The sequence below is a fragment of the Rhinichthys klamathensis genome, unplaced genomic scaffold, assembly GCF_029890125.1.
Source record: "Rhinichthys klamathensis goyatoka isolate OS25496 unplaced genomic scaffold, OSU_Roscu_1.1 h1tg000256l_1, whole genome shotgun sequence".
NCBI lineage: Eukaryota > Metazoa > Chordata > Actinopteri > Cypriniformes > Leuciscidae > Rhinichthys > Rhinichthys klamathensis.
Window position 1 is genome coordinate 2,411,245 of NW_026606778.1, and position 9,624 is coordinate 2,420,868.

Here is a 9,624-nt window from a genome sequence, read left to right on the forward strand (position 1 = left end):
CATGACATATACTCTATATTTCCAGCACCACCAGAGTCGCCTAAACTAGTTCTAAAAATATGTAATTATTTGGTTTTAAAAAATATTTAATTTAGGTGTGGTCCTACATTTTGAACAAAAATCTATTGCAATGCATAAAAATGGCATTCAAATTTGTATTGAATATGCAAATTGCTTATTATTTTTTAAGGAACCTTGCATATTTAGATGCAGTAAAAAAGGCAACGTAAATGTTTATTTTACAGTTTAAAATGTTTTAAAATTCTTAACACATCCTCAAGCACAAACAAAATGCCCTGTATTGTTCTAGAAATGTGAGAGAAGCTCCCCATGCTGAGCTGACGTTTGGCCTTGAACCAACACAGATTAGTAGGACTTTTGTGAAGGCAAAACGCAGCTCCAGCTCCTCTTAACATGTGTCCCCTACGTGCATAAATGAATAGGCTCCAATTACATGGCAACATGCAAGGTGTAACCTAATAGTCATCTAATATTGCCCGTGTCCTTGCCAGAGGCGTAGGCAGCAGGTACGGCAGGACAATAGTGCAACCAACCCACGCGATTCAACAGAGCCGAAACACAATGTATGCCGTCAGAGCTCTGCCTGCTGCAGTTGAAGAGGGGAAAAAGAGCGAGAGACTGCGTGCTTGTAACAGATACTCCACGTTGGCTCGCGCCCACACCACGAAATATGCTTGTGTGCTTTCTCTTTTTCTTTTTTTGTCGAGTGAGGGCTTGCAGAGAGGAGGAGAGAGGTGAAAAGGCTAAACTGAGCACATCATTGTCCTCATTGATATGTGATTGACACACTCCACTGGGAACGGCACACGAGACCACAAAATTAAGCCCCTGCATTTGGATCCCGCTTAAAAAGTCGGTGAGTAGGAGAAGGAGGTGTAATGGTGGAAGGGGGGGATGTTAATGACAGCAGGCCCAACCATTCATCAGACACACAAAGCTGGGTTTTACCACAGGTGCCTCAGTTACGCTCTACCATTACACCAGAAGCGCTGCGACAAAATGTCCTCCAGTGCGCCCCGATGATATCATGGAGGCTTTGGGAGGAGGCGCACGCCATTTCAGCGAGCTCGTCTCCGTACGTGACACGGTTGCCATCGAGCATCCGCGTGGTAGAGCGGAGGTGTGGGCGAGGTAGAGCTGGGCCAAAATGGATGACATCAGCGTCCGGTGCTCTCCTCCTGGGCTGCCAGCCGGCGAAAGAGAGGCGTGAGGCTCTTACCTGGCCTCATCCAGCCTCCCCCCTGTGACCCAGAGTGGGCACGGGTACCACCAGCAACCCCCTAAACAACCCACTGCAGAGGAACAGCAACTTGTGAGCAGATTAAAGCGGGAGTGGTTCTGCAGCAGACTTTTATGGCATTACATCACCTTGCCTAAAACCACCATCCTTGTGCCAGTATTCATTATACACCCATCACAATCAAAACCAGAGGATTAGTAATGTGATTTATGACCAAATTTCACTGTGGTAAAGGTGTGGGGTGTGTGCATTATATAGGGCTCTGATCAAGACAGAGAGATCACGTCACACTGCGGTGTATTGGAAAGCCAGAGCACATTCGATGAGTGTTTTGGAGGCTGAGCATTACACAACGCCAATAGGAAATATTCTTCTCTGCGACACAGACACAAAGGCGATTTGAAGGAATAATAAAAAAATAAACATCAAAACGCGGCAGAACGATATTAGTTACAAAAGGAAACAAATGTAGGCCTATGTCTACATGTTGCTTAAAAAACACTACCTATATTCAGTAAACAAAATGAAAAAAAGATTTTATATAGTTTATTTAATAGGCTTTATAATACATTATATATGCGTTAATGTGTATTTTCAGTTTTAGAATTAACAATCTGTACTATTTTAATTCGTTGATCTCTATTGAAAAATACCTCAGTAACATTTAGATCATCTTGGCTTGATATGTAAATGGAGATTATACACCCACACCCGTGAGAACAAAACGATTAAAAAAAGGGAAACGACACATAAATGAAAACGTCCAAACGTATTTTTTTTAAGTTGTCTAAGCATTTTATGTAGCCTATTGTAATAGCCTATATTTTAAATATATATAAATTAATACCATTTTAAATTATAATGTTAGCAAAAAATTCGTTAAAATGGAGTTGGCTATTAAATCTGAAATGCTTCTGTGCGCCAATATTTCGTTTTTAAAATAGCCTTTCGCTATACGTTTGCCTGGTTTAAAGGGGTGCAGAATGTACACATAGGCTACATGTGCTGTAATTCACTGAAATTACGCTTTCGATCCAAATTATTAGTGCACAATTCAATCACCTAAAATAACGCATGCCAGTCTCACAAAATGTGAACATGTATAAACAACGGCAAAATAATTTACATTTTTGTGAGAGGGAACTGCATTCAATTTCACACAAAAGAGGTCACAAAACACCACAGGGTGAAATTATACTTTAGGCTCATGGAGAAATTAAACACGCTCGAATACATCAATGATGCATTATTTTAAATCAAACATACGTGTTCATTTTCATTTCTGTCAGCTGTGAAATAATGCGTCGATGAAAGTGTGTGTGACAAGGCCGCGCTCAAGGAAAGATAATCCCCGACAATTTCAACACAAACGATAGGCTGAAGCCTGTGAGGATTTGTCAAAATTTCGTTAAAAATGTTAAGACACAAATACAATTTGCGTAGCCTAATTATCATTTAGACAAAAACCTGAAATGTAGACTATTAAAAGGCAGAAACTTGAATAGCCTACCTTTAAAATGAGTGTATGAGAGCGCGAGTGTGTGACGGTGGATTATTACCAAAGTCTATTAAATTCCTGATCTAAATGAGCCACTACAAATTGATGAGAATGAATTAAGATATTCTAAAATGCACTGGACTCACTTGAGCACTTCGAAGCGACAAAAGAGCTGAATTTGCATTTTACATGTGCAAACGTGCCAAAAAATCCGTTTAAATGTCTTAACATATCGCTTAATGTGACATCAAGACAGATATTTATATCAAATAATTTATATGGCTTTGTACGTATTTTTAATCACTGCATCGTGTTAATACGTTAAAAGTCAAATTATTGTTTTAAATATAGCCTACTTTTAATACATTACCATGCTTAAATTCCCTGCACATTTTGTCTAACAAAAACCAGAATAAATTGGTGCACTAATCTAATGCATCATAATAGTAAAGTGTAGGCTATTAGGCTAAGTAGCCTACACCACATGTGTGAATCTTAAAATTAAGCTAATCAAAATAAAATCTCAGCATTTTATAAAAACCTTTTTATACATACTCTAAAAAGGAAAAGGAAAAATGGATGTGCGTTCCTGTGTATTTGACCAGTCCATGTGTAGTGCATCCACAAGGATCCTGCAGTGGGCATGCGTGTTGTTGTTTATCCTGAGTGGCAGTTGAACATGGGCTCCACAGACACCTGAGAACTCTTATTCATTATTTACAGGTACTTTTACAGATTAAGAAAAACACAGGCTTCCTGAGACCAAAGCGAGAAATTGTTTGCTACATGTTTACGGAGGAAAACGCGTGTTTTTCTCGTGATTAGCCTACAACTATAATACAGGCCTATTGCCTAACTTAATACGAATAAACGAAATATAATGTAATGGCATATGTCAGGCAGCTAACAAAAACAAGTTTATTTTTGTGTCTCGAAAACCAGTCAACTGACAGAAATATCCTAGGCTACTGTCCACATTGTGCTCAGTAATGAGGATGACTGGCTATCTCCTAAAAATAATAAATAGCCTACTCGTAAACGTAGTTTTTAGAGTTCAAACCCTATTTTCGTTTCCTAAATAATGATGTATTTTTTTTATCGCGCTTCCCCGGGAAACTACGCGAATGTATTTTATTTCGATTCAGTCCAAAGCGTGCGGCGCGTTGACAGAAATAAAAGTAAAATTCAAGAACAACGCGATTTACACTGTGAAAACAAGCCAACTTAGTGTGAATACTCGAAGTAAGTGATGAACTTATAGCATCCCGGCGAGCTTTCCATCATTCCGTAGCCTATACCAAAAAAAAAAGAAAAAGAAACAGACTAACCTCAGTTTTCGTAAACATATCCAAAGCGTTCAGTAATAATCCACATTACATTCCCAAAAGGCTCTATATGTGTGGTCCAATCCACTAAATAACGTTTTTTCGCGGTCTTGTGAGGATGTTGTGCCCGCGTGCACTTGTCTCGTTCCGTGCTCGCTTGCAGTTACAGAGAGCCGCGCGCTCAGAGATACTGTTGGACAATCACGAGATTTCCACACACGCGCCGCGCGACCCCGCCTTCATCTTACTGCGAGGCTCGCGCCATTTAAAGGTGTAGTAAAATCTGAGAGAAAACTTATTTTTGAAGCGATAGGTAGCCTACATTAACATGTGGAAAGGGACACGCAATGTCTATGATATTGTCGTGTTTGCTACCTGTGAGCATATATGGCTTTCAATATGGCTCTCAGCCTGACTTTCACTCTCTCCCTCTCTGCATGCTCATGTCTGTTTTTTTTTTTTAAACTGCATATATGCTCCCAAAATGTACTCATGCAGGCGGTCAAGGCAGAGATGGTGAGGAGAGTTTGTTCTTGTTTCAGCACACATCTGTTTATATTATCCAATGTAGTCTCCATGTATGTATGTGTGGTTGTTGGAATTCAGCCCAGAAGGAGATCTGGATTTAGACTCATTTTTAGATGGACTTGTTTTTCTCTTTGTCTTACATTTCTATATGATGTAATGTATATTCTTACTGGTCAATCATTACACCACCCCTTGACAATGTATAAAAGAATGCAGAAAATAAAGCTGAAGAAGTTTTGCGAACTGAGATCATCTCCATGTTCATGACTCTTCCCATGGGAGATATAGATATAATCTAACACTTACATCTGTGGATCCTTGTTGTCCCCTCGAAAATGTACCTTCTAAAGATTACAGTCATTCTCTCCTCCCAAAGGGGCTGGAATAAATATAAAAATGAAAAGTAGCCTATTTAGGTCTATTATTTCGCAACATTACCTGCAAATAATGCGTTGTCAGTGCCTTAATGCGTATATCGTCATGTTTTGCCAGTTTTCAGTATTAAACTTAAAACACTAAACAATTTTATAGTAGGACATTAGAACCAGGCTTTGGCATTTGTGTCAAGAATATCTAAACAAATAATAAAATCTAGTAATTTTATAAATCTACATATGGTCTTTATGGATCCATATTTGAAGAGGTATAACTTTTCACCTTTGACCAATCAGCATTTAATAGATTTAAATATTTTTTTCCACATCTATGAATCTAATCTGACCCCAAAATATGGTATTTTCTATATAGTATCCTCTCACAAATACAGGCAGATTTTTCCCCCCTGTAACAAAGCATTTTACAACCAAATAAAGACATTTTATATAGGGATCTATACAGCCATTGAACCAGAATCAATAAATTCATGAGTTTTTTAATGATACACTGCTGTCCATGGTGCTGAACTTTACCATAAACACAACTGCTATGCAAAAGCTGCACTTTGAACCAAGTGGGGGTCAAGCGTTCAGTGGAGATGTATTTTGACTTAAAGAGTATAAAGCTATTTTCCAAATAGTTTGCTACTTGGGACGCAAGTGAAATCAACACGCTAAAAAAAACTAACGTTGTGATCGATAGGCGTTGACCATGCCATTGATTTGCAGCCCCAATGATCCATCATAGATCCTACAGAATATTGAACGCGTCTCAGAGTTGAATGGATCAAACCTCTCCAGCCTGCAGAGTCAAGCTCATCTGAAGCTGTATGAATACACATTTGATGCAGTGAAGCTATTATGTTGCAATGATGGAATTCTTCTTGTAGCACTTTATCACATGCAGTGCCTGTAAGATGACTATGTTTTGGTGTCATTGACACAATGAGAATGAAAGTTATGCTTCCACTCTTTTGAGTGCCTGTCCATTCCAGTATTCACCAACAGCTAATAGGTCATGAGGCATCTACAAGCCCTGTGTGACAGACTGGCTCTCTTTATCCCCTTCAAGACATTTCAGACACTGCACAAAGACAAGATTTCCAAACCACCCTAACAAACCGCCCCTTCACCTGAAAGCTTGACATATCCCTCTCTCACCACATCCTACCAATTTCCTGTTATTGTTAATACACAACCATGCCAGGTGGCATGTCAGTACTGTTTTTGGTTTCACTTCCTGTGCGCCTGGTCTTATGCAAACTCTATAAATGTGTCTTTATCTTCTGGAGTAAAGGAGATACAGACTAGAGATACGGCCTCCAGCCTGACACTCACAGATATACAAATTTATGTGAAGATATTGATTTAAATACGGATATATATCACACGGATGATGAAGCAAGCCCAGAGAGAATTCAAATCTGTGGAATTGGTGGAGTTTATTGTGAACGATTCATCCATGCATGTTTTTTTTTTTGTTTTTTTTACCTCATAATTTTTCATTAAAATAATACAACTCAATTACATGTCCAACCATTTAATCAGCTTAAGCCACTTATAATCGACTACATTTGCGTGCATAAAAATAGCATTTTTTGTTGCAAGTTGTTGTTGCTTGACAGAGCATGTAAGGCTGTACACAGCTGCATATATGAATGCAGCTTTTATATTAATTCAGCACTATTGACACAGCAGCCTTAACTTGCCCATATAAAAAGAGCAAACTTACCACATACTATATGTAACCTCTCCGGTCCTACTCGCCCCGCTCCAAGCGGGACTCGAACCGATGTCTCTGGCATGGGAGACAGGCGCACTAACAAGGACCCTAAAGATCACAGTCTCTAGCGTCAAGCGTTAGTGCACCTCTTGAGATCAGGGAAGTGAGGTTTACCTCCACAGTTCTCAATATAATAATAAGTTGTTACATTTATATAGCGCTTTTCTATATAGGTACTCAAAGCGCTTTACATTTGAAAGGGGGAGTCTCCTCAACCACCACCATATAGCTGACCTCTGTTACACTCACCCCCTAAACCTCACTCTCATCCGGGTCATGGCACCAATGTAACCCCTGTCTTCCTACTCATCCCACTCCAAATGGGACTCGAACCGACATCTCTAGCATGGGAGTCAGGCGCACTAACAAGTAAGCTAAAGACTTCTGTCACTAACGTCAATTGCTAGTGCACCTCTTGAGATCAGGGGAGTGAGGTTTACATGCACAGTTCTCAATACAGCTGGCCTCCATTACACTCACCCCCTTAACCTCACTCCCACCTGGGTCACGGCACTAATGTAACCCCTCACGTCCTACTCTCCCCAATCTGAGCGGGACACGAACCGGCGTCTCTGGCATGGGAGGCAGGGACGCTAACAAGGACGCTAAAGACTCTAGCGTCAGTCGCTAGTGCGCCTCTTGAAATGTTAGCCACCTGTTGTCATTCAATTTGACTGTCAGGTAGTAGCGGATAATGTGCAGATTACAGAGTCTCTTTAAAAGAGGAGAACAGATGAGAGCCTTTGCACTCACTAACAATTCTGAGTAGATAAACAGTACACCTGTACAGTACTGAATAACATAGACAGAAAGCGAAACCATCTGTTTACTCTCTTAAGAACCGCAAACAACCTACCTGCTAGCTGCTCTGGCATCACCGGTGTGTAAGGAGAGAGTTTACAGGGTGGCATTCTACAGATATTGATTTCAGCAGTTAATTCATAAAGGTCTCAGCTGTTTTTTTTCAATTAAACCTGGAAGCCGCCCGGGTCAAGTGGATCAATGTTGCGCCCGCAGGTATGAGTTCAGAGCAGATTTACTTAGATTGACTAAGTAAACAACATATTGACTGACACACTCACAGTACTGAGCTTCCTGTGTTGTAACTGATGACACAAGCTAAAAAAAAAGCGAGCACCCCGGGAGAGACTGACAGCTCTGTTCTCATATTCTGTTTAACGTCGCTCTGAACGACTGACCTATGGAGTTATCGGTTCCAGGGTTTACTTTTAACCTGGTATTTTTTGCAGTAATACATATTTTTAGTTGCTTTTCTTGGTTTCCATAAAGCGGATGCACCAGCCAAGGTATATTTCTCTCTCTCTCTCTCTCACGCTCTTATTCAAGTTTAGTGTCAGAAGGAAATCAGACAAGCAACACAAGCTTTGTTGTAAAAGGATGATAAGGGAAAAAAGGATAAGTTCAGTCGCTGCATAATGGCTGGCTTTACTATGAAAGACCTCTGTTTGCAAAGCGCATAAGAAAGTCAGGTTTCTGCTCCATGATTTTAAGTCTTAGTCTGCGCAAATCTAAAACCAGCATTTCATAAAATCGGATAGAATAGTAAAGAGCTTCCAGCTGAGGCTTACGGTATGATAATAAACTGTATACACCATCATTTAACCTCCAGGGTGAAGCTGCGTAAAATATGGCGACATAAAACGTCAAACCTCATTAGTTCTTGCACATCACGTGACCACACGCCATAACCTGTGAGAACCAATGAGGTTTGACATTACTGAGGGGCACGTTCAAGCTCAAATCGGTGCGCAACATTTTACTTCCGGTTTCCGGGTTGAACGACATGTTTCCTGGAAACGGTGTGCAACGGGTTTGAGATACGCTTTCTCTTGTTTGGTGGGTGTGTCAAAAATGTCAGCCCAATCAGCAGCAACATGTATGGGTATAGTAACTCGTGGCCTCAAGATAGTAACTCGTGGTCTCAAGATAGTAACTCGTGGCGTGGCCTCAAGACAGTAACTCGTGGCCTCAAGATAGTAACTCGTGGCCTCAAGACAGTAACTCGTGGCCTCAAGATAGTAACTCGTGGCCTCAAGATAGTATCTCGTGGCCTCAAGATAGTATCTCGTGGCCTCAAAATAGTATCTCGTGGCCTCAAGATAGTATCTTGAGGCCACGAGTTACTACCTTGAGGCCACGAGTTACTATCTTGAGGCCACGAGTTTCCAAAAATTTCCACAGTTTCCAAAAATCCCTTCACTCGATTGGGATGTTCTCTTTTATTCTGGAAGGCAAGGGCAGTGACTGTAACATCGAGCGAATTTTAGAGTATAGCTATTAAATACATTTTAATACCGATTTCATCAGGCTCCGAAAATTCTTCAAAAAGAACACAAAGAATGGCCTTCTCAGCTGCCATAGTTTCAACTCTTGCATCATCAGAACTGGGTTCTCTTACGAGAGTATCTCTCGTACTGCGTAATAGCTTTACGCTAGGGGAAAAACTCTTTTCCACGAGATATTGAAGCCAAAAATTATCCTTTTTTATTAATGTAAAACGCTTTGCAGCAGCAAGCAGACATAGGCGAAACAGCTCGCGCGCCTATTGGTTGCTCTTGCGGCAAATGCAGCAGCCTATCGAGAGAGACTCTGCGTGACGTAATGACCATTGGGGGCAATTCGCGCCCGTATCGTCACGTCCCGCCAGAAAGGGCGTGGTCTCACCCTATAAATATGCTCGTTAGGCTGGTACAAGCTGATTTTTATCTCTTCAGCGACGCACACGCATCGCTGGATCCGGAGTGAGAAGCCGCGCCGTCGAAGCAAGCCTTTCAGCGGGACGAGCTCTGGAGTCGCTGGCCTCGCCGCCTTCAACTGCCGTACCTGCTGCGCTT

General features: G+C 41.0%; 1 protein-coding gene across 7 annotated transcripts in view; it reads right to left on the bottom strand.

The window, feature by feature from the left end:
• The window catches only part of nrxn3a (neurexin 3a), a 320,634-nt gene extending 312,991 nt beyond the window's left edge, over positions 1 to 7,643 (bottom strand). For 6 of the 7 annotated variants that reach the window (XM_056267212.1, XM_056267211.1, XM_056267213.1 and 3 more), the window contains exon 1: positions 3,820 to 3,831. The gene's annotated coding sequence lies outside the window, so the exon portion shown is untranslated. Of the gene's footprint in view, positions 1 to 3,819; positions 3,832 to 7,625 lie in introns of those variants that run through there. The other variant, XM_056267190.1, reaches the window with a different exon arrangement.
• Between the last annotated feature and the right edge of the window lie 1,981 nt (positions 7,644 to 9,624).